General features: G+C 46.0%; 1 protein-coding gene across 4 annotated transcripts in view; it reads left to right on the top strand.

The window, feature by feature from the left end:
• CLDN14 (claudin 14) overlaps positions 1-19895 on the top strand; it is a 98771-nt gene that overhangs the window by 50930 nt on the left and 27946 nt on the right. For 3 of the 4 annotated variants that reach the window (XM_057546156.1, XM_057546153.1, XM_057546155.1), the window contains one exon: positions 7673-7808. The gene's annotated coding sequence lies outside the window, so the exon portion shown is untranslated. Of the gene's footprint in view, positions 1-7672; positions 7809-14846; positions 15744-19895 lie in introns of those variants that run through there. The other variant, XR_009008274.1, reaches the window with a different exon arrangement.

Raw genomic sequence — 19895 nt, 5'->3', positions numbered from 1 at the left:
AGAAGCTCATGGCTTTTCCTTATAATGACTGGGAGAGAAATAGCCCAGAAGGAAAAAGGAAAATAAAAAATAAAAATCGGTTTTGTCAGTGTCAAAGTTGCATTGGTTGGAGTTATGATCTTTTCCTACGAGAAGCACTTCCTCAAGCCCCAATTTGTACCCCTGTAAAGAGGCTTCTCGGTGCTGGTCTGGTATTAACTGTGTACCTGTCAGTCTTCCCCAAATTTTGGATAAATGTGGACAGAGACTATTTTATCTTTGCCTTACTCCCTAAATGCATCTACCAAATGTGGCACCGGTACTCAATTAAACCCTTCATTGTTGAATTAAAATCCTGGAAGCAGGAGTATGAGAGATTTTTTTATCATTTGATAAGATGAAATTTGCAATGTCATATCATTTTTTGAAATTTTTGAAATTTTGAATTTTGAAAAAGAGGTGAAATTTGCAAAGCACAGGACTAGGTAGACTGAAAACCACTTTCAGACCAGAAATGGAAAAATTGGGGTAACTGTATCAGTCAGAAACAGAACCCACAGGATGTGTGTGTATACACACACACATGCACACGCGCACACACACACACACAGAGATATTTATTTTAAGGAACTGATTGGCTCACATGACTGCAGAGGCTTGGCAAGTCCCAAATCTACAGGATAGGCCATCAGGCTGGAGGCTCAGGGAGGAGTTGCAGTTCAAGTCCAAAGGCGGTCTGCTGGCAAAAGTCCTTCTTGCTCAGGGAGGTCAGTCGTTGTACTATTAAGGCCTTCAACTGATTGGGTGAGGCCCACCCCCACAATGCAGAGCAATCTGCTTTACTCAAAGTCCACTGATTTAAATGTTAATCTCATCCAACACACACCTGCACAGACACATCCAGAATAACATTTGACCAAATATCTGGGCTCCATGGCCCAAGCAAGTCAATACATAAAATTAATCATCACAGTAATTGTCTGGGTACTGTTTCTCAGTGGATATGCCATTGATGTTTGAGGCAGAACAATTCTCCACTGTGCAGGGAAGTCCCATCCATCGTGGGATGTTTAACATCTTTAGTCCCTGTCCACTCAACACCCATCATGTCCCCATCATTGTAACAATAAAAGTTGTGCCCGCACGTTTCTGAACGTCCCCTCAGGGCATCTCCTGCCCAGGCCGGAGGACCACTGATTGAGATGGACTAAGTGGTAACATTGCAGAAATGTTAGCAACATCAAGATGAATGGTAGGTTTCTCAGCTCTTGATGTTCAGACTTCACATGGATACGGCCGTCGTCTAATCCAAACTTGTTCTGTAAAGGGCCAGACAGCAAATATTTTAGGCTTTGGGACCACATGGTCTTCATCAGAACTACTCAACTCTGCACGGGTACGGCAAAACCAGCCACGGACAAAATATATAAATGAATGAATGTGGCTGTGTTCCGATAAAACTTTATTTACAGACACTGAAATCGGAATATAATTTTTCATGTACCATGAAATATTATTCTTGACTTTTCCCCAACCATTTAAAAGTGAGAACCACTCTTAGCTTGCAGGCAATCTGAATTTAACTTTTACTTTTATGCCCCATGAACTCACTGTGTGTTCAGCTAATAATTGAATGAAGGCTTCAATAAATGTTCATTGAATTGAATGAAATGGGAATTGATCAAGTACAGTGCTTTTCAAACTTTATTTTTATCAGCAGAAACTTGGAATTTGAATCTTAGAGAAACCCCAGTGTTTGAAACAAATGTAGTATTTTATTAGTAAAATTTTACTTTATGAGTTCAAATGGATAACATTTGTATATTTTGATGGATACAAAAATCAAGGGGAGAACTTTCCTGGTGGCGCAGTGGTTAAGAATCCGCCTGCCAGTGCAGGGGACATGGGTTCGAGCCCTGGTCCGGGAAGATCCCACACGCCGCGGAGCGACTAAGCCCGTGCACCACAACTACTGAGCCTGCGCTCTAGAGCCCACGAGCCACAACTACTGAGCCCGTGCGCCACAACTACTGAAGCCTGCGCACCTAGAGCCTGTGCTCTGCCACAAGAGAAGCCACTGCAATGAGAAGCCCGTGCACCACAACGAAGAGTAGCCCCCGCTCACCATAACTAAAGAAAGCCCGTGCAGCAACGAAGACCCAACACAACCAAAAATAAATAAATTTTTTAAAAAATCAAGGGGAAGCTCCAGATGGCTGTGTCAAGATGCTCTTTGATTAAACTGTCCAGATGATTGAAAAAGGAGAGAGAAGGAAGTTTCTCTTCCAAAGCAGAGCCACTGACGGTATCTAATGGTGGTTTATATTCTTACTCATAAATATAGAAGTCAGACAAGAAGCATCAAAAACTTTGAATAAATGACAAATGCAATCTCGTGGTTGGGCATGTCACAAGGTGTTTTTACACAACGGGCTCCTATGGCTGTGAGAAGGTTATAGCTCTGCTCCCACAATTTTACATAACTGGATAAAGGCAAGTCTGAATTTTTAAAAGATCAATGCAGGAGATAGAAACTTCGGGCCCCTGGCACATTAGCAATAAATGCAGATCCCTCAGAGAAATGCTGGAAGAAGCTTGATTCCCAGGAGGGCACAAAGAGAAAGCAAAAGGAAGCCCAATTTAACACACAGGTGGTCTCCCATGTCTGAACAATTCATGTATTTTTGAGTATCTGAAAGTTTATGATGTTTTTATTACAATTTTTTAGTAATTAGAATTTTGTTAATATTTTTTAAATTGTGGTAAAATATATGTAACATAAAACTTATCATTTTAGTCATTTTTAAGTGTGGAATTCAGTGACATTAAGTACGTTCATATTGTGTAACCATCACCACTGTCCATTGTCCAGACTTTTCATTATCCCAAATAGAAACTTTGTAGCCATGAAACTAACCTATTCCTCCCTCCCCCAGCCCCTGGCAACCACTACCCTACTTTCTGTCTCTATGAATTCGACAATTCTAGCTACCTCATACACGTGGAATCATACAGTATTTGTCATTTTGTGACTGGCTTACTTCACTTAGCATAATGTTTTCAAGGTTCATCCATGTTGTTGTATGTATCAGAGCTTTATTCCTTTTTAAGCCTGAATAATATTCCATTGTATGGATAGAACACATTTTGTTTATCCATTCATCTATCAATGGAGGCTTGGGTTGTTTTCACCTTTTGGCTTTTGCGAATAATGCTGCTATGAACATGGTTGTTTGTATCTGTTTGAGTCCTTGCTTTCAATTCTTTGTGATATATATCTAGGAGTGGAATTGCTAAATCTTATGTTTAATTTTTTTGAGGAATCTTCATACTGTTCTCCACAGAAGCTGTACCATTTTATATTCCCACCAGCAATGTCCAAGGGTTCCAATTTCTCCACATCCCGACCAACACTTGTTTCCTGTTTTTTGATTTTGTCTTGTTTCCCATGTGAATCAGGAAAGTTTTTAAATGAGATTTGAGTTGTGTGTTTGCAGCCCCTGAAGCACTTTCATGTCACTTTAAGTTCCACAGATTAGTTCAAAACCTGGTGCTGGTTTTTTTTGTTTTTGTTTTTTTTACCCCCTCTCAGAGTTTGTGATTTAAGAGTAAGCCTTCCTTGACTTCACTCTAAGAAGTGACTGGGATGATTGATTTCAAGCTGGAGGTGAGACTGGGAAACAGATACCTCCATGCGAGGGCTGGTGTTCAGAGCCCACGTGGAGACCAGCCACCCACCTCTTTAGGATCAGGTTAAATGAGAAATCACTCGGTCCTTCTCCCTCTCTCTCCCCGGGTCTCTCTCTTTGTCTCTGTCTCTGTTTCTGTCAGTCTCTGTCTCTCTTTATCTGTCTCTGTCTCTGTCTCTGTCTGTCTGTCTCTGTCTCTTGCTCTCCCCCTCGCTCCCCCAGGCAACCACGGTAAGTCAGACTTCATTTCCCTGTTCTGCCTTCACGGACTCAGCACCAACAATGCAGTGTTTAAACTCCAGTTTAGAACATTTTACATCAATAGCAGTTTGGGGTCCGTGGAATTTAATTCAGGTAGACTCCGCTACGAACCAATCAAAACCATCACCACTTCTGGGGAAATTCGTGGTGGATGCTGGGAACACCGCAGGCGGCCGTCTCCCGGGCTTTCTCGCCTCTTCCCCACTGCAAGGTGGCGTGGGGCCACCTCCAAACTGCTGCGATTCCACTGCCGCCCGGACGGGGCTCTGCCGGTCGCGGCCCCTGCAGCCCACACTCAGCTCTGCAAGGCTGCGGTCGGCTCTGGGCAGTGCTACCCCACCGCACGCGGGTTCTAGCCCTCAGGAGGCTGCTCCGGTGTAGAAGCTGGGGCTTCCTACTCCAGGGGAAGGAAATGTTCCCTCCAAATTGCCTGAGGTTGTGATGGCTCTCTTGACCTCCCAAGTGCAGCTCCTGCCTCTGTTAGGGGCTCGTATCAAATGCCCAAGGTCCAGACTGAGGAGCCACTTGTCTGATAACCTCCTACCCCACACCTGCCGCCCAGCTCTCCCCCCAGGATGCCAGGGGAGTGAGTGCCCCTGTCACAGGATGGGCTCCCTGCCTCCCCCAAAGCTCCCTCTCTCCTTCCAGGCACAAGGCTCATGACCTCTTCTCCATTCTGGAGTATATTCCGGTGCCCAGGAGGCATGGTCCTAGGACCCAAAGATCCCCCTAGATGCGCCCAAGGAGCTTGAGACCTCGTAATCAGACGGGTCTCCTGCTGACTGCTATGTCAGTTAGGATGCATTGGGCTGCAAGTAACAGATCATCCCACCTCAATAAAAAGAACAATGTGCCCTCTCACTGAGCAGAAGTCCCAAGGTAGAGCAGCTCTGGGGTAGGTTGATTCAGTGGCTCCCTAAGGTCTTCAAAGACTCAGGTTTTTCCATCTTTCGAGCAGCATTCTCAAAGTTTGGCTTGGTCCCCAAGGGTAGCTCCCCAAGGAACAAAATGGCTGCTGCACTGCTAGGCACCACATCCAGACACTGTGATATCCAGCAGAAGGGAGAAGATGTGCTTTCTCTTCTTCATTCCTCCTTTTAAGAGCAAGGAAACGTTACCCCGCAGCCCCCTGGATATCCCCTTAAATCCCATTGGCCATAATTATATCACGTGATTAAGCTCAAGGAATCACTGCAGAGGGATGGGACCACGTGATTACCTTTGGTGTAGTCGCGTATCTATCAGGTACTTGCTTTGTTATATTTTTCACTCTTTCCCTTTTTTTATGTAAGAAATATACAGATATTTTCTTGTCCTAAATAATTTATTCAATACAGAAGTATGTTGAGTAAAAATATGAAAAGTGTCCTTTACAGCCTTCCCCAATCTCACTTTCCTCCTCAGAAGGAAACTGTCTCTATTTTGGCGTGTCCTCTTCCTGTCCCCTTTATGCATTTGCATATATGTGTATGTTCATACACACATAGACACTTTGCTTTATTTTTTACATAGATGGTACTTTGTTCAGCTACCAGCCTTTTTCCACTTAGCTCTCAGCACTAACAGATTTACTTCATTCACTTCAGTGGCAGAATATTATCCCATAGGTGGATATTCCATTGCTTTGCATTTTAACTCATTATTGATTGGGGGATTTTTGCAGCAACTAATGCCTGTGGCCGGCGATTTGTTATGTAAATGAATATTGAAACATCTCTGGTCAATAATTTTCAGGTAACAAAAGACGTATTAATAGCTTTTTCAATTTTGTGTCTTATCCCCCAGCTAGATTATAAACATCCTGAGGGTGTATTTTTCTTTCTACCTCCAAGCACTTAACACAATATTTTCCTACAAAGTGAAAGTCAGTTAATAGTTACTGATGGAAAGATTCTCTCTTGCCACGTAAGAGTTGTCTTAGCAATTCTGACTGCTCGAGGTGGAGCCCTTTTCTGAGCCAGTAGAAGGGACACACCTCCATAATCTATCAGTTTGTCACTCTTTTGTCTATCGACAGTGACCAGTCAATCTACTGACCAGGGAGAGTTGATAATTTTCCACTTTCCTTTGGCAATGTTTTCTGGGTTCATTGCAGTCTCCCTGGCAGGTTGTCAATTCAGAGCACTTGGGCTACTTGCAAAGTTATACGCTGTTCGGCTCACATAGGAGCATCAGGGCAGAGTTATTAACAGCCTGCACTTCCTGGAGAACCGTTTCAAGGGCTACTAATGGTGTTCACAGACGGTTGAGCTGGAACAGTTATCCATATGCCTAGACACACACTCTTAATAACCTTTTCCAGGTTTCTAGAGGCAGTCACAACTACATAAAATTGGTTACAACTGAACCTATTCCAGACCCTTTGGTGGGGAGAAATTACTTCAATATGAGGCTATCACCTCAAAACAGATCAACCAAATTTAGGACTAGATGAACTTCTCCGAGCAATCACTCTCGAAGCAGATGTTGGCATTCAGACCTGCTGATAGCATCAGTGAATATCATCTTGGGCTTTGGTGGGGCTCCTTGTACTTCTGAATCTGCTGAGCTTCCTGTAGTAGCCGAAAAAATTACCATTGTGAAGGAGCAAAGAAAAGAAACACATGCCTCCCAGATGTGCTCTTGCACTGGAGAGTACTCTCAAAATTTGGACCTTAACAGGAAACCTGGAACAATGAAAGGAAATCAAGCAATAGGAATGAGACTGAAATTAGTTTATGCCCCTCAGCTGATAACACACAAGGGGAAACTTCTGGATCAATCATTTTGATTACTATTGATTATGAAAACTCTGGTCCCAACCGCTAAGAAGTCTACAATTGAATTGAGGAAAGAGGGCATCCACATATGAAAAATTGGACAATGATACAAGGCCATATGAGATCGAGACTAAATAAATGCCTATTATGGGTTTGGAGGAAGAATCCACTGAGTTAGTAAGGCTTCCAAACAGGGCTGGTTATCTGTCTTGATACACTCTGAGAGGATCATGCTTGACCATGCCTGTTCACTTATTTTTTAAACAAGCAATTTTCTCTGGGGACACAGCCTGGATTTCTTTGCCAACTTGGATGCTTCTAGATGTGTCTTCGGCTGTTGAGGTTGAAGGGTTCCCAGCCCACCTCCCTCTGTGTTCCTACCACCACCCTTTCCTTGAAATAGCCATGGCCATCGAAGACCTCGATTACCTTTTTCTCTTCACCCACACCTCCTACCTCACCCTAATTTGTTGAGAAAAATATTGCTGGCAGATAGAGAAGACAGAATCAGGAGAAAACCTAGATACCTCTTGTTCAAAGGGGTTAAGAGGGTTCATAATAGGCAGGTCAGAGCCCAACTGGAGGGATTTGGCTGAGGGTTCCCATGCAGGCTCCACCCCTATGCCCGGGCACTGGGGTCCCCAACACCCCGTGTGGGTGTTTCTATAGACAAATATTTTTTTCAGGCCGACATTGGATTACATGACTGCAGACCTTGGGATTCAAAAGGGAAAGACGAAACCTTCACAGCAACTTGGGTTTTCTTTCAAGGGGCGTTTCCTCTACAGACGGTTTTGTTTTAACTGGTAATTAAAGGTGGGCAAAACAGTCCTGGAGAAATGGGTTTTCCTCCTCTCCAAGCCTGTCTCTCCAAGAGAAACAGACACAGGCAAGGCCACAGGGCCCGCCCTCCTAACTAGAGCCAACTGCTCCTGTTAGTTTATGGTCTGGTCTGCTTCAATTTCTCATGTGTTGCCTTTCTAGGGGCTGCGAGGCCCAGCAATCTGGACACAGGCCAAGAAGTCAAGAACTGCTGAAGTTCAGGCCTCTGCTCTTGTATTGACACCAGTGACCACCCAGCCCAGCCAAATCATATGGCCCTGTTTTCCTGATGTATGAGGTGCGTAGAATGCTTTCCCCACCAAAAGAGGACTCCAAGGGATTAATTAGTTAAAACCTGTAAACATGTATCATTATAATTATTATTCCAGTTTCTAGTTAAAACCAAACTGGCCAAAAGGAAAGAAAATACCAGCACTGCCTCTGAGGGCAGCTACCTTTGCTTTTCCGGTATTTCCAGTCTGGCTGGTAGGAGAATGTCCTGGGAAGCTCAGTGCTTGCTGGGCCTGAGCCTGGAGCTGTGCTCACCACGTTTGAGGATGAGGAGGCCAAGAATCCAATTGAGCCCTGGATACAACTGGGCTGTGATTGTTCAGACCATCCTCTCTAGCAAAGGCCGGACATCTCTCGTGAGACCCAGATGCAGTATGTCTGCAGTAGGGCCCTGAGTCTGTACGTTCTTTGGGGATAGACAGGTTGTGTAGGTGATCGTAAACAGATGTTTGGTTTCTAAGGTGTTAATCTAAAACCAGGGCCTCTGAGGGAGTGACTACTGCTTTCCTCAAGGGAAGACACTCTGGACCTCGGAGGCTTTTGCATGGAGAAGAGTTCTAAATGGTAGGGCAGGCCTCCTCACCACAGCGACTCGGCCCTGACCATACTGTCTTCTTCATGGGAGACCCTCAACGGACCTCAGGCAACTCAGCACGGCTCCCTTTCTCTGGGTCTAAATAAATCCACCCCATTCCAACTCCTGCTTCCAAGTGGGAAACACCACACCCGAACATCTACCTTTCTCTGAACGTAGCAGAAAGTAGGGCCGCAGGCCTCTCTCCCCGTGGACTTCCGGTCTGAGCCAAGATGGCCGACACTGGAAGTGCCTTCAGGCGCAGGGCAGGCGCTCAGGGCGTAAGGCAGGGAGCGTAGCAGCCGTGCCCGGGGCCGGCTGGAGACAGGATAACAATTTGCCAGTGTTTAAATGGGTGGTTTTAAAATATTTGTTCAATATTTACTTGGAGGAAAGGCTGAGTCCTCTAAATAAAATAAGGAAGGGCCCAACCGGAGAAAAGGTCCTCAGGAGGGAGTCTCAGCCTGTCCCCCACCTCCAGGGAATTCGTTTCTGGCCCCAAATTTGCAGCCCACCCCCTCTGCAAAACAGAAGCCCCACAGTTAAGGGTACCCACCTGTCTCAGAAGACACTGTCCCGCACAGGCCCCTCAGAACCCCTCATTCCAGGTCCTATTCAAGTATTCCTTCCCTTTCCCCCGCTATTTTCCCTCAAGGCAGATCTGGAAAAGGCTGTTGTCTCTCTGTCTGGCTACTGTTTTCAGTGATGCTGTAACTTTTGGGCTGCCCTCCCCCACCCCACCCCCCACCCCCGCCCAGGGCTAAAAGGAAATGTGGTTTCTTTCCAAGTACACTGGGAGGCCTGAGTGCTCTGGTGTGTCTGTAGCGGGGGCTCTGTGCCTGCCCACCCCCTGCGCACCACTCCTGGCAACCCGGGCCCCCCAGTGTATGTCGGACTGGCCATGACATAGAAGGTGCACAGAAGTTAGGAAGGATTGCTCTCGGGGTCTTTAGAAGGTTAATCCTGGCTTCTGCCTTGACACCCCCTTCACATGCCCTTGGTCATCTCTCCCAGGCCCACAGGGCAGCTCGGGGTGCTCATTACAATTGCAGAGGACTTCATCTGTCCCCAGGAGCTCCCTGACCTTCACCCTCTGCTTCCTCCACCATTTCCATGAAGGCAACTTGAGCTGCCTGGAAACTGGCTTTCTGACATCCAGCATAATAGTCTTCCTTCGTCCTTTGAGGCAAGTCCAGAAAAATCACTCGAACACCTTTTCCTTGGAACTATGGGTCAAAACTGTTACCTGGAACATGAAATAAGTGGCAGAAAGAAAGCCCAAAGCAGAGTAAGCAGTGTGTTTTGCAGAGCACAGTCACCTCGGGGGAGCACTGAAAATACTCGTTAGCCAGGAGCGCAGGGCTGAAGGCCCCAAGGTGGGCTGGGAGCCTCCCTCCCAGCTCTCATCCTGCGAGTACAGAGCGTGGTGGGGGGCTGTGGGTGTGTAGTAATCACATGTAACTTTTAAGGTAGGTATTTCTGAGACCAGTGTTATCAGGATGAATCGGCACTGTGCAAGGTAGAAATAAACAAGAAGTGTGCGTGTCCCATTTGCAAATGGTAACAGCATTGCTGGTAGCCGAGACATGCCCTCTATTTGTGAAGCGGGCCAGGCAACCCGTTTTTTAGTCAGTTAACCAACCCCAATCCCTTTCCATTTCCACATTGTAATTAAATCCTCGAGCAGTTGTCTCTGGGTTTTGTCACCTGGTGGTGGCCCTGATGCCTGCGCGCCTTGGGTCCCCTGCCAGGAGGTCCGCTGGGTTTTATGCAGCCCCTCAGGATGATACTGCCTGTCACTAAAAATACTCACCAGTCATGGGTGAGGACAATCTAAGAGTTGTGGTTTCTTCTTTGTCGACGTCAGCCAATTTCTCCTGACCTTTAGGGCATGACTGTTTTATGCAACCCCTCGTTTCAGGATATATCTTTGGCTGACTGATGTTTGTTGCCGTTTCTTGTAGCTCTTGATATTCTGCAATAGACGCTTTGTTCCATATTAAATTAATACTTATTTTTACTTGAAAAAACAAAACCACATAAAAGAGCGTGTTATTAGAAATGAAAGTGCTTCTCCTTAGTCTCAACCCTTAGCTCCACTTCCCAGAGGTGACCCCTGTGGCCAGATACAGCCTCGGAAGGATTCTCTGCATGATCAAAGTGCATGTGCTGCTTTTTTTACACAAATAGGGTCATACTGTACCCACTGGATTGCAACTTGCTTCCTTTACTTAAAATTGTATCTTGGAACTCTTTGCACATTAGAACCTTGAGAAGCATTTACTCTTTCAATGGGGTGTCCTAGTCCAGTTTATGGATGCTATCCGTTAGTTAGTCTCTTATCAAGGACATTTAGCTTTTATCTAGTTGTGTTTTTTTTCTCCCACAAAGAGTCAATGAGTATTGGATATTGTATTGTGTGTCTTTGCATGCTTTAAGAGTATCACTGTAGGATGAATTTCTACAGCTGGGTTAAAGAGTAGTCACAATTTACGCCTCGATAATTATTACCAAATTGCTTTCCAAAAAAGACACCGACGGTATGATAATGCAACAGGGCAGTTTTTAGAGAAGCAAAATGGCCAACTCAATTATCCATAAATGGACATGGACGGTGCATTAAGCCTCCCTTCCATCAAAGCCCGCTGATTTGGGCCGGATTAAGCCAGGAAAGAATTTAACCATGGACTTCTCTCTGCGTTTCTCTTCTGAAGCTAAATATATAAGATATGGGCAATTCTGACTGGTTTTGTATTTTCTTTTCACTGCAGCCCCTGAGTTCCTCTTGTCCCAAGGTCAATTTGCTGTGTGTGTGCATTGGGCCAAGGGACCAGCTCAGGGGTGATGATGCAGGGCTTCTGAGCCTTTGTAGAGCTGGGGGGGGGTGGTGTTCTGGGGTGAGCTGCCAACTGTGGGTTCAGAGGCTGGGGCTCCCTGAGGTGTGCTGTTTTAGGATTTCTTTTTACCTCTCTAGTCATCCTATCCTTCACAATCCAAGTGCTCCTGTTCTTCGGCCCTTTTCTGCCTGTATTGTCCACTAGAAAATTATTAAGGGGGTTGGTAGGGTCATAGTTCTGGGGTCCCCTCCTTTGGCAGCTCAGGGTGGGCTTCTGCAGTGCTTCTCAAGCTATCTGAGGTGAAGGTTTACTCTTTATTTTAAATTTCCAATCTGTTATGGACCGATACTTTTGCAAAATATTAGAAAAGTTGAATTACTAGAAAAATGAAATAAAAAAACAGACATACAAAACACAAGCCCAATTTCTTTTTCTTACATTTAACAGACATAACATTACTTTATTGATATTTTGCTGTGAAAGTGTTTTGAAATGTTTACCCCCAGTTTCTGTTCTCATCTCACTGGAGAGATGGGGAACAGTTTGAGTCGCACTGCTCAGAGCATATCTCCAGAAGCTTCTGCAGGCTTCCTTTCCACCCTAAGGCCTCTATCATTTTGCTGGGAGAGGGATTCTCATCCAATAAGGGAAGTTGTCCCGGTTTTCAGCCATGGAGGCCCTGGGTCAATCCCCACGGTTAACGTTGCATTTGGGTTTAAGCTCAGGGCTCTGCCCCACTGACCCTGGTCCCCTCCCCATCCCCAGCTTTTCCTGTGTGGGAAGCAGTAACTCCTGTGTGCAGGGTCCCCTAATCTGCTGGCTACAAACCAGGAGACATCATATTCTTTCCTTCACATTTTACTTTCAATCTGATTTAAGTCAAACATCAACCTTCCCATCAGTATTACTGCCCCTTCTCTATAACCCGCTGCAGAAAAGCGAGATGTGAAATCTGAGGATACGGATAAAAGGGAAGCGATAGTTTTTTCTATCAAGCCTTTAAAACGTCTCAATTCACTTTTTAAATAATTTTACACTTTGTGAGATACTTAGGATGGATCTTAATAGAAGGGAAATTATGAACAACAACCCCTCAAAATATGAGATTTTAAAAGTCTTTTGTCTTTAAAGGGGCAGACTGTTTCAATTTTAAATACTCAAAATTGGTTTTCCGATTTCCTTTTGGAACCTGAAGTAGCAGATCACAGCGGCATCTAGTGGACATTAGTGGTATAACAGATGGAGTAGCCGGCAGAAAAATTAAAAAACAATAATTTTTAAGTACTGTATTTCATTAATTGTAAGACTCAGATTTTTTTGCATTTTGAATATTTTTGAAGTTGAGTTGTGGATTTTAATATATGGTACATCACATTTTAATTAAAACTTTTTCTTTCTCAGTGATACTCTGTCTTACAATTGATAACATCTTAGTTTTGTCAGAATATGATTTTTCATATGAAACTTTGCAGGATGTTCATTCAGTCATCTTCTCAGTAATATTATTGAACATCTACCTTATATCTGTAACTTATTGACTTATTTCATGTATTATATTCACCACATATATTTTAATTGCATTATATTCAAAACTCTTACTTGTAAAGCATAATGCAGCTCTTTCTCCCTTATGATACATTAATGCATTGATATTAGTCAGACCTAACGCCATGAATTTAAAAATTCATTATTGCTTAGGCCCAGTAGTTCTCAACACTGGCCACATTTAGAATTGCCTACAGAATTTTCTAAACTATACCTAGCCAGACAGCACCTCTCAGGGATCTTATCTAATTGGTCTAAAGGTGAGGCCGACACATTTGGAGCTTGTAAAAGTGTCCGAACCTTTTAAATTCGAACGTGCAGCCTGAGCTGAGAACTTTTTCCGGCATTTAAGTCAGATGCTTCTGAGATTATAAGGATTTTTTAATAGTTGAGAAATATTTGGTATTTGTTTTACAGTAAACAACTCATTTCTTATAACTATCATAATTATGAATGCCAAGAAAATCTACTTTTAAAGCAATAGTGGATAACGCTACAACCATGGTATTCAAGAAAAATTCTTTCCTAAAGACATCATCATTTAGCGTATCATTAAATAATGTACAACTTGCATTTGATCCTTACACACTGACTCACAAAATATTATTTGAAGTGAATACCACACGGAGATCAGGAATGCTGAATAAGTGTAAAACAGTAGCTATAAAATTTACAAGATGTCACAGTAATATATCTTTAATATACCATAAGCCTCTCAAGGAATGTCTACCAACTAAAGAAAAAAAAGTCTAAGATATCATTTCCTTGGAATACTCTTTTCTTGGCTGAGAGTGAGCTCTGCTAATTCCGGGACTGACCCCGAAGCATACTACAGGGATGGCATAATTGCTGTTGACCTTCTGGCTAGTGCAGTAGTAGAATGTGATACCCCATCAGGCCACAGCAGGGATGAGAACAATATTTCACGGGAGACAGCTTAGAGAAGAAAGGACCTCGTTCATTTCTGGGCCCTACCAATTGCTAACTTTATAATCTTGTACAAATTCCTGAACTCGTCAAATCTCTTATTTCTCAGTACACAGACTTAGGATAATAACACCAACGTCAGCTACTGCAGGTATTAGAGTTAAAATCTGTAAACATGAAACGCACAATGGGCAGCAAGTAGAACAGCAATTACTATTATTCATGGTGGTTTCTTCTTAGTCCTTTTAGCTCATTGCAAAAAGTCAGAAGATGGCGTTTTCCAGAATACTCAAGGCTGCATACTACCATTAACCCTTTCCAGCCCGCCTCGTCCAGCCTCTAGGAACTGAGATCCATGTTTAAACAATAGCTTAGCCTCTTTGGGGTTCCTTGGATTCAATCAATAACTGGGCTTTTTTTATGCATAGGACTCTTTTTTCCTATCCTCGAGTGTTCTCTCAAGGCCTGAGTAACATAGTCTTAAAATATTCTCACTTCAATCCCTCTTTCCACCAAAAGCAGCCTCCACCCAGGGCCAGCAAGTGACTGGGGTCTACCGTGTGTCCCTTCAAGTAGAGAGAACCATGGGTCCTTGAACGAAGGCCAGGCTGCTGATAAGAGAGATTAATAGAGGCTGAAGTCTCTGACGATCAAAGTGACCCTGTGGGTTTGGGACAGGAGAGCTGCGTCCATGTCAACGCAGTAGAAACTATGGAAGGGAAACAGTGAGAAAAGGATCTTCAAGTAGGAAATTTGGGAGTTCGTGGGCCCATTCCCTAAAGCCCACAAGTTCCGGTTTAGTTTCACTCAGCCCCAAATGTCCCAGATTCCACCCAGCACGACCCTCCCTGGATCGGAGGATGGTGACCACATCCCAAGGGTCCTGTTTATGTTCTGATTGGATTTCAAACTCTTTCTACCACCCACTCTAGTGAATCTCGATCATGCTTTCCACTTTTGTGAAAAAGAAATGTGACACGGACAGAAACTCCCATTAATAGTGTATTTTAATGCCCTGCAGACATGTCACTAGAAACCCATAACTTTCTTCAATTTTCATTTTGCTGATATAAACTGGGCTGATACGCTTAATGCAAATAGGAGCTAGACTTAGGTGAAATCTTTCAGCCCTCAGTAAACCATTGTTTGTTCCTTCTTCAAGTCAAGGAAAGAAGGTTCCGGCTGGGGTAGGTCATCACCAAGCGGCGAGCCCTCCTGTTGCTGAGAAGGCGTGATCCCTGGAACTACTATCCCTGCTCCCTCCGCATTCAATAGCTGGGTCACCTCGGGCCACTCAATCTCTCCGAGTTTGCTTTCTCATCATTAAGTGGGATCTAATAATACCCTCCGCATAGAACTTTGCGCGGATTAAATGAAACGATGTAAACGGAATAGCTGGCACGGTGATGGTGATTATTACCCACATGTAATGTGGCATCAGATTGAAACTTGAGAGTAAACATCAAGAGGGACCAGCTATCGAAAGTCAGTTGAACTTTTTAAAAGATGAGAAAGTATGTAAGCAAAAGAGGAGCTAAAAATGGAATTCATCTCCTTCCTGGGAAATAACCCTTCGGATCCTGTGTCGGGCAGACGGTGGCTGGATATGCCCCAGAGTCCCAAGGCCTCACTGGGCAGCACAGGCTGGAGGCTGCAAAGCCCGATGCCCACCCTGACCTCAGGTTAGCTCCAGGCCAACAAGCGGACACGGGGAAGCGCCCTCCAGCCCTCCCCGCGTTTTATTTCATTTGCCCCCTGGTTTCTGTCAGAACTAGTGTTAGGCTCCCGCATCTGGGGCCGTGTGCTAACTTGCAATAAACAGACTGAAAAGCGGGAACTTTACAGGCAAGCCAAGTCAAACACCACTCTGAAAACCTATCCTGAGTTGCCCTGAGGTGTTTCCAAAAGCAAGACAAACATTAGCACTGAACAGCACGCTCTAATTCTCTGCCTGGGGCGGGGGTGTGGCAGGGGGGGAACCAGCATGGGAAGACAGGTACACTCTGTTTGTGGCTGGGCTCAGCACTGCCCAGGGGTCACTCCAAAGACCCCCCCCAGATTCTCCTACTGGGCCCCCGATTTTGTGAAATGTCACTGTACCTCGGGAGACAACGGTGGCCCTTGAAGCGACTGGTCACCTAGGAAGCAATGAATCATTTTTGGCTTTGCCCCAGCCGGCTCTATGAGCTGTAATAAGTCACTAGTTTATCTTCAGCTCTGCTAGCCCATCTAGAATCAATATTTATTGTCCACGTGTCTAGATCAGTGATTCTCAACTTTACCATGCATAAGAATCACCGGGACAGGGGCCAGGGCTGACCTAAAAACACAGTTCTCGGACCCACCTCCTAAAATTCTGAATCAACAGATCTGGGTCGGGGCCCTGGAACCTACCTCTTAGCAAGCAATCCTGCAGGCTCTGAAACAGGCAGACCCAAGGCCCACCTTTAGAAACTCTAAACACATCCTATACAACAATTAAATTCTAATCCTGATCGTGTTAACATCCCAAACTGACTCAACCCCTAATAAGTAATTCTCTGTGGACACCCAGGCCCGTAAAGCAAAATGGCTGCATTTGTGCAAGTTCTAAGCGAAAACTTATTGAGTGTTCTCGGCTCCTGGATTATGCCAGGAGGACCAAAGCAAAGACAGGTCCTGGTCCTGGTCTTCAAAAAGCCTAAAATCTAGCTGGGGAGATGGCTTGTTAGGGAAACACCAGCGAACCAATGAGGCCATGAGCAGGTCAGGGATGGAGCAACTTCCGGGTTTGTCAAGGCTCTCAGGTACTGGAAACGTGGGATGTGAGTGCGGCTTAGAGAGCTCGGCGACCACGCACGGAATCCCACGCGATGCAGCAAGCGCGAACTGAGGCCTGTTGTGCGCTGCCTCCACCATCCGGGGGACAGAAGCTGCACTTTGAGGACGGGGATGGGCCCTGCTGGAAGGAGGGGATGGGGAGGAGAAGCCGGAGAGCAGCCTGACCGGGGCTGGGCAGACTGAGAGCAGAGAAGGGCGGGGTCTAGGACACGGGGTGACTGGCGACCACACATCGACAGTGGGGGGATGCGTGTCGGGGGGTAAGGAGACAGGGTGAAAAGTCAGGGGCAGGAGTTTAGACGGTTAAATAGGCAAAGGTCAAATGGATTTCTTAGAGCGTAATATGAAAAGAAGGGCTTCTTCTGGAGAGAAGAGAAACTGCGGGAACAGGCACAGTCAGAGACCAGGTGAGCTGTGAGGCTGGGAGCTTCCACGGATGAATTCCACGGAATTCTAGGGATTGAGTTCCATGGATTTCAGTGTCAGTGGAGGATGGGGGTGTCCTGGGTTAAACAGTGTCTCCCTCCCCAAGTTCATGTCCTTCCTAGACTCTCAGAATGTGACCTTATCTGGACATAGGGCCATTGCAGATGCGATCGGCAGAGTTAAGATGAGGTCACACTGAAGAAAAGTGGACTCTTCATCCATTCTGACTGGCGTCCTTATAAGAGGAGAAAAGACGCGCAGACAGACACAGAGGACGATGGCAGAGGCAGAGATTGGAGTGCCGGCCATCCACAGAAGCTGGAGAGGTGCATGGGCAGATTCTCCCTCTGAACCCACAAGAAGGGACCAGCTCTGCCCACACCTTGATTTTGGACTTCCAGCCTCCTAAAGCGTGAGAGAATACATTTCTGTTGTTGTAACCCACCCTATCTGTGGTCGTCAGACCGCCCTAAGAAACTAATACAGGGGGCTTGAGGAAGAAAAGAAGCTGAAGACAGGTCTCTAGGGAGCGCAGGATGGCCAGGTGATGGCCAAGAGTTGGCTGAGACAGGGCTGGAGCCCCGGGGAGCTCGGCAGTCGCTGCCTTTCCCTCCATCATCATCCAAGGAAGACACGGGGCAAAGTTTTCAGAGGAGGAAGCGGGTAGACACCGCAGCTGCCCCGCTCTGCACTCCATGCACATCTTCTGATTCCCTCTTCCGTGTGTTTCCTAAACAGTTATCACAGTGAGGGACTTCCCTGGCGGTCCAGTGGTTAAGACTCCACTCTCCCAACTCAGGGGACATGGGTTCGATCCCTGGTCAGGGAACTAAGATCCTGCATGCCACACAATGCGGCCAAAACCAAACCAAACCAAGACAAAACAGTTACACGTTGGCAAGTGCTTAGGCAAGGTTTCTGAGCCACCTCCAGAACTTAAAGGATTTTTCTGGTTATTGTGTGTACCAAGTGATTGGTAAGAGCAGGCCTTGTCTTCCCGTGCAGGCATTGGGTCGTTTCAAAGAGAAAACACAATGCCCCCATTTTCCTCACTAGATTATAGTCCTGGACTTCCCCTATAAAATCAAAATTGGAGAAAGCTGAAGACAGAATGGCCCCATTCACACGAAAACTCTAAAGGCTAGTTTCCCATGAGTTGAGGGGTTCATTGGCCCCCGCAAACCAGTGTGTTATGTCGCACACTTCTCAAGGTTTCCCATCCTTGAGATCATCTCCCTCGCCCTCCCTCGGTGAAATTTCCTAAAAGCAGCTGCACAAAGGCCACTCTTCTGTCAGATCAGGGCCACTCACGTGCCCCAAGCTGTGCAAAGTGGAAAAAAAGGTGCCTTATCCAGGAGGATGGATTGCAAAAAAGACACCTTTGTCCAGGTGGCTGAATTGCAAAAAAGTGCCCCTGCTGAGTGAGCCACTTAGAGGAAAATGACGTGACCCTCGGGGCGGGAACAAGGCTTGGCCAGTGGGGCCCTGGTTGCATTTCAGCTCCCACGAGGCCCACGTTTGCACAGGGCTGACACTGCCCGGACAGATGCGGCCAGCCGGGTCCCAGGGCACAACCGAGGCTCATTTTACCATCTCTTTATGGAGCCGAAGGACCCTGCTAAGGGGCGATCCCACCTCTCTGGGGGCTGCCGGATGCTACAGCTGCTTCCCGTGCCTGTGTCTTTTCCCGGGTCACCCGGAGGAAGGCTTTGCTCTCCATCTTATCCACGTTCACATTTCCATCCCCAAAACAGTGCTCAGTCATGGCATATACTCCCAAGGTGTCTGTGGAACATAAGTGCACGTGTCCAATTCAGGACTAGAAGCCTCTTCTCTTGCTCAACGAAGCTGCTACCAAGAGTATTTTTCCCATCAGCTGTTTTACTGGTCTTTAATAGCTAAATCCAGACAAGAGATGTAAAATAAAATTCCATGGAGAAGGAAAGGTCAACTTTGAATCCTCCAGGACCAGAGAAAAGGCATTATTATTATTGTTATTGTTATTGTTATTTTCCTGTTTTTCTTCTCTCTCTGCTCGCACTTCTCCCGGCTCACAAAGCCATCCCCTCCCGGTCCACAACGTCACTCTGTGCCGTCACCTCCAGTGGCCAAGACGGAGTACCATCACTTCCACCCACTTCCTTTGAAACGACCCTGAAAGCAGCAAAGGAAATCAAACCACAGCCTTGACGAGGCCGCCCCAGCCATGGCTCTCCTGGAATAACATCCAAGCTACTGGCAGCAGACCTGGAGCGCAGCTCGTAACTCAGCCCTTGGAGGGTGGGTCATGCAGGTGCCTCCAGGTGGTTGGGACCCCCGTGGGGGCAGTGAAGGTGACAGGTGAAATAAGGAATGATTTCTCGGCCTCGTTCTGGCTTTCCTGGGCTTAGGTCAGGTCTTTAAGATGATTTGTGCAAAACCTGTGAAGTTCGGTAATTTCACAGCTCGTGCTGGGCCTGCTTGAGTTTGCTGAAAGATAAGAGTTACTGGAGAGATGAAAGATCACTTTGAAGGGAAGAGAAAAGAAAACAGGCTCGGGGCCACTGCCTGTTGGAAAGCAAAGAAAACCTGTGTTCTCTGCCATCTCCCTTCCTTCCTTCCCGGGATTCCTTCTCCATCAGATGGGAGGGAGCCCTGAATGGACTCAAGCATTTGCTCTTTGGGCTCCAGGTCAGACGATTTAAACCAGGAAGGGGGAGCGAGGGATGCTGGGGAGGTGCCCTGTGACCTCCTGTGCCCCCAATTCACCACGTGGTCTAAATCCGGAGGAATTTGCCCTCAGGGGAAACGTTTCTAAATCTGCCTAGATGGAGCAAGATCCTTCCGGAAGCTTGATCTCTATAAAGTTGTGTATTTTAGCTTCCTAGGACTGTAGTAACAAAGTACCACAAATTAGGTGAGTTAAAACAACTGAAGTGTATTCTTTCACAGTTCTGGAGTCTGAAAGTCCAAAATTAAGTGGTCG

Source organism: Balaenoptera acutorostrata, chromosome 4, assembly GCF_949987535.1.
Source record: "Balaenoptera acutorostrata chromosome 4, mBalAcu1.1, whole genome shotgun sequence".
Taxonomy (NCBI): Eukaryota; Metazoa; Chordata; class Mammalia; order Artiodactyla; family Balaenopteridae; genus Balaenoptera; species Balaenoptera acutorostrata.
Note: the sequence above shows the minus strand (reverse complement) of the source record. Positions and strands in the feature narration are given on the sequence as shown.